The sequence below is a fragment of the Phyllobates terribilis genome, unplaced genomic scaffold (assembly GCF_046119375.1).
Source record: "Phyllobates terribilis strain yellow unplaced genomic scaffold, ASM4611937v1 Scaffold_95__1_contigs__length_6072419, whole genome shotgun sequence".
Taxonomy (NCBI): domain Eukaryota; kingdom Metazoa; phylum Chordata; class Amphibia; order Anura; family Dendrobatidae; genus Phyllobates; species Phyllobates terribilis.
This window is the reverse complement of record NW_027362855.1, coordinates 3919320-3925319: the sequence shown is the minus strand read 5'-3', so window position 1 is coordinate 3925319 and position 6000 is coordinate 3919320.

Below are 6000 nucleotides of genomic sequence, written 5' to 3'. Positions count from 1 at the left end.
CATTATGGGATGCTCTTCCCCGTTCACTTCTTGTGATAGGACAGCACCCAGCCCGACATCTGACATGTCTGTCTGGACCACAAACTTATTTGAGAAATCCGGTGCCACCATAACTGTCTGTTTACACAGAGCTACCTTCAGTTCCGCGAAGGCAGTCTCAGCTTCTGGAGATTACTTAGCTATAACCGACTTTGTCCCTGTAAGGAGGTCTGTCAAAGGGGCCGCTATCATGACGAAATTAGGGATGAACCGGCGGTAATAGCCCACGATGCCTAGGAACGCTTTGACCTGTTTCCCTGAGAGGGGTAGTGGCCAACTCTTCTTGATCACGTCGACTTTATTTGCGGCTTTATTTCACCTCTCCCTACGACATAACCCAAGTATTTGGTTTCTTCAATGCCCATGGCACATTTCTTCAGGTTTATAGAAAACCCTGCCTTCTTTAAAGAATCAAGTATCGCCTGGACTTTGCTCAGATGGCTTCCCCAATCCTGGCTATAGATCACGATGTCATCCAAGTAGGCTGCTGCATACTTCTTGTGGGGAGCTAGAATCAAGTCCATGGTCCTCTGGAAGGTAGCCAGGGCTTCTTGCAACCCAAACGACATCCTTGTGTACTAGAATCAACCATCTGGCGTTGAGAAGACCGTCTTCTCCTTGGCATCTTGGGACATGGGTATTTGCCAATTCCTTTAGCGAGGTCAAGGGTGATAATATACCTGGCTGGCCCCAACCTTTCAAACAGTGCATCTACACTGGGCATTGGGTAGGTGTCAAACTTCAAGACTTTGTTGAGTTTCCTATAGTCATTGCAAAACTGCCATTCTCTATCTGGCTTTGGCACTAAGACTATGGGACTGGACCAGCCACTCCTGGACTCCTCAATGACTCCCATGCTCAGTATCCGCTTCACCTCTTTTGCAATCACCTCTCGGTGGGCTTTGGGAATCCTATACGGCTTCATATTTACTTAGACATGATGACCCGGAAGAAACTCATGCTCTATGATCCGAATACACCCTGGTAGTTCTGAGAACAGGTCTCAGTTCCGCTGTAGCAACTCTCGGCACTGTGGCTTCTGGGCATGTGACAGCGACTCTGCCAGCTTGACTTCCTCTACGTGGGCTTTGGTCTTCGCCACCAAACAGGAGCTTCCACAAACTCCCTATGTCGCCATGGCTTGATCAGGTTGACGTGGTACACCTGGTAGGGCTTCCTTTTCCCTGGTTAGTGGACTCTATAGTTGACATTGCCAAGCTTTTCAAGAACTTCATAGGGGCCCTGCCACTTGGTCAGGAATTTGCTCTCCACCGTAGGCACTAGTACCCAATTTCCAAGGTGGAAGTGTCTCACCCTCGCCGATCTTTAGTACACACTTGACTGTGCCTCTTGTGCTTTGAGGAGGTGTTCTTTCACAATAGGCATCGCCTCAGCAATCCTCTCTTGCATCTGGGCCACATGTTCGATTACATTCCTGTAGGGTGTAGACCCCGCCTCCCAAGTCTCCTTTGCTACATCCAGGAGTCCAAGGGGCTGTCAGCTATATAACAGCTCAAATGGGGAGAAGCCAGTAGAGGCCTGTGGGACTTCTCTAATAGAAAACAGAAGGTACGGCAGTAGACAGTCCCAGCCCCGGCCGTCTTTCTCTACGACCTTCTTCAACATGGCCTTCAAGGTTTTATTAAACCTCTTCACTAAGCCGTCTGTCTGGGGGTGGTAGACTGAGGTCCTGAGTTGTGTGATTTGCAGGATTTTTCACAACTCCCTCATCCCCCTTGACATAAATGGGGTCTCTTGGTCCGTTAGGATCTCCTTAGGCAACCCCATTCTAGAAAAGATGTGGACTAGCTCCTGGACTATGCACTTGGCAGAGGAGTTTTGTGGTGGTACAGCCTCCGGGTAACAGGTAGCGTTGTCCAGTACCACCAAGATATACTGATGTGCTCTGGCGGACTTGACCAGGGGTCCCACTAGATCCATGGTGATGCGGACCTCAATGACAGGTAGTGGCACTAAAGGGCTACGGAAGTGAGCCACAGGGGAGGTCAACTGATAGGTGTGACAGGACCTACAGTAATTCACAATCTCTCGGTGACAACTGGGCCAGTAGACCCTCTGGAAGATTCTTTCCTGGGCTTTTTCTACCTCCAGATGACCACCTAAGACATGTGCATTGGCCATATCTAACACCCTGCGTCTGTACGGCCCTGGCACTAGTAACTGATCGATTACCTCTCTTCTGAGCTTCGTGACCTGACATAGTAACTCCCCAATTCCAGCAAAGTACGGATATCAGGTATCAGCCATAGACTCTTGAGCAACACCATTCAGAACAGTGACATTATTAAACACACCTTTTAGAGTTCAGTCCCTGAGCTGGGCGATTCCAAAGTTTCCCCACCTCCAGCTCAGGGATGCTGCTTCATCCTCACCCCCAACAAGCACATGAAAGGGAAAACTGTCGGTTGCGGCCTGCGACGAGGTTTCTTTAGGAGCGACCTGGTTGTGGTCTGGACAACCCGGCTTCCTCCCTTTCTCCCACAAGTCCCAAAACAAGGCAAAGTCCTGCCCTATTATAACAGGGTGCAACAGGTCCTTGACTACGCCCACCACCAGGACCACAGGGTAGTCCTTAGCGTCTCGATGGATACAGCAGATGTCCACTTTTTTCTGCAGAATCAGACGATGAGGAATTATGACCCTCACTAGGGTTACCAAACTCCCAGAATCGAACAGACCAGTCATTTGCACTCCATTCACTGACACGGGGCATGCCTGCGGTCCCACGCCTCGTGGAGGGACAGCACTGCAGGCAGGATATGCAAAGTAGCGCCGTCCTGTGCTGCAGTCTACTGGCTCGTTGGTCATAGGGCAACAGGCCACTATTAGACCCGGGGTGTGACATCGCCAACAAATTAAGTTATTGGATGGGGCCTTTGGTAGCAACTCAGACCCCTCCTGAACTCTAGGATGCCCCCCAGATGTGGTTCTAGTTCCCCTCTTTTGGGTGTCCATCCCCCATGTTGGGAACCACAGTATGGAGATGCTGCCACCCCTTACTTCCCCAAAGCACTCTCGACCGCCTGGTAGCTTTCTACCAACCTCACAAGGTCATTGGCATTATGGGGATCTCCCTGGGCAACCCAGGATGGCACCAGCCTTGGAAGGGAGTGTATGAACCTGTCCATCACAATCCTCGCCACTATCTGTGCTGGAGAGGAAGATTCCGGTTGCAACCACTTTTGGACCAAGTGTAGGAGGTAAAACATTTGGGACCGGGAAGGTTTGTCACTGCAATAGGCCCAGTGGTACACCCGCATCATGTCAGTCAGAGTCACTCCTAAGCACGCCAAAATCTCAGTCTTCAACTTGGTGTACTCTTTTGCATCTTGCAAGGCCAAGTTATAATAGGCCTTCTGCTGTTTCCCTGTTAAATATGGTGCCAGAACCTCCGCCCACTGCTCTGGAGGCAATATCTCTCGCTCCGCCACCCTCTCAAAAATTGTCAGAAATGCCTCGTCCTCATCACCCGGGATCATCTTTTGTAAGGCTCTTCTTAACGTCTTCCTGGCAAGTGAGTCATCACTTGGACTTGGGGGTGGGGCGATTGAACTGCCATGGATTAACTCGGCTAGGAGGTTTATCTGCTGTTTGTACTGCTGCTGCTGCCACTGCTGCTGTTGATGCTGCCGGAGATTAACCTGCACCAGTTGCTTTATCAGCTCCTCCATGATGCCAGACGTCCCCTACTGGCTGACGGCCTTCACCCAAGACATAAACGGTTTCCTGTAGCAGTCACACTGCCCCTTGGGATTTGTGAATGTGCTTCTAGCACCAATTGTAGGGTTTAATACTCACTCGTCTGCGGTTGAGGTAGACACAGGAAGCATTTTCATTGAAATCCAAACTGGTTTATTCAGACAGCATAAACAAAAACATCCTTTTCCGGCACAAAGTGGAAGCACAAAGTAAAATGTCCACACAATGTTGCAGGTTCGCCTGCTCAGGTCAGTGTCCAAACCTTAGTACAGACTAACGCCTTGGAGATCCACAGGTCTCCAGACACAGACACTGAATGAGACATTTGGTCTCTATTTTATTTACCAAACCACGCTCCAGAGGTGGGGATATGTGGGCAGCCATTCCCACCCATTTTTTATGACTGCTCTTAAAACCGGCCTGATACGCCCTATTAACCCTGTCAGCAGTATAAGTGCTGGAGCATGCTTTCTCGGGTTTACATCACCGAAGCTACCAACCTCGATGATACATATTTCCCCTCAAGGACCTGTCCGTCAGCCATCTTACACTATATACATGTCATTAAGGGTATACAAGTTTAAAGATTGCACATTTTTCAAAATTTTCAGAAAATTTGGAATATTTTCATGAATAAAGACAAAACAACAGATCTGAATTTAAAGGTAGTAACAGGTAAAATATTTTACAACAACAAAATCACAATCTCAGAATCACTGACAGAAGCATTTTAAAGTTATTACCGCAGAAAGTGACGTATCAGACTTGAAAAATGGGGCTGTCAGGAAGGTTAATGCTGATTTACACGAGACAGGGTTAAGAAACATGGAATGGTATTGTGCAGTACATACCTATAGGTGAAGCATCATCTCCCTCAGAATCTTCCTCTGTATAGTAATGAAACACTTATTAGTAAGGGTGAAAAAATAATATATATATACATTATATATACAGTACAGACCAAAAGTTTGGACACACCTTCCCATTTAAAGATTTTTCTGTATTTTCATGACTTTGAAAATTGTACATTCACACTGAAGGCATCAAAACTATGAATTAACACATGTGGAATTATATACTTAACAAAAAAGTGTGAAACAACTGAAAATATGTCTTATATTCTAGGTTCTTCAAAGTACCCACCTTTTGCTTTGATGACTGCTTTGCACACTCTTGGCATTCTCTTGATGAGCTTCAAGAGGTAGTCAACGGAAATGGTTTTCACTTCACAGGTGTGCCCTGTCAAGTTTAATAAGTGGTATTTCTTGCCTTATAAAAGGGGTTGGGACCATCAGTTGTGTTGTGCAGAAGTCTGGAGGATACACAGCTGATAGTCCAACTGAATAGACTGTTAGAATTTGTATTATGGCAAGAAAAAAGCAGCTAAGTAAAGAAAAACAAGTGGCCATCATTACTTTAAGAAATGAAGGTCAGTCTGTTCGAAAAATTGGGCAAACTTTGAAAGTGTCCCCAAGTGCAGTGGCAAAAACCATCAAGCGCTACAAAGAAACTGGCTCACATGAGGACCGCCCAGGAAACGAAGACCAAGAGTCACCTCTGCTTCTGAGGATAAGTTTATCCGAGTCACCAGCCTCAGAAATCGCAGGTTAACAGCAGCTCAGATTAGAGACCAGGTCAATGCCATACAGAGTTCTAGCAGCAGACACATCTCTTCAACAACTGTTAAGAGGAGACTTTGTGCAGCAGGCCTTCATGGTAAAATAGCTGCTAGGAAACCACTGCTAAGGACAGGCAACAAGCAGAAGAGACTTGTTTGGGCTAAAGAACTCAAGGAATGGACATTAGACCAGTGGAAATCTGTGCTTTGGTCTGATGAGTGCAATTTGAGATCTTAGGTTCCAACCACTGTGTCTTTGTGCGACGCAGAAAAGGTGAACGGATGGACTCTACATGCCTGGTTCCCACCGTGAATTATGGAGGAGGAGGTGTGATGGTGTGGGGGTGCTTTGTTGGTGACACTGTTGGGGATTTATTCAAAATTGAAGGCATACTGAACCAGCATGGCTACCACAGCATCTTGCAGGGGCATGCTATTCCATCCAGTTTGCGTTTAGTTGGACCATCATTTATTTTTCAACAGGATAATGACCCCAAACACACCTCCAGGCTGTGTAAGGGCTATTTGACCAATAAGGAGAGTGAAGGGGTGCTACGCCAGATGACCTGGCCTCCACAGTCACCAGACCTGAACCCAATCAAGATGGTTTGGAGTGAGCTGGA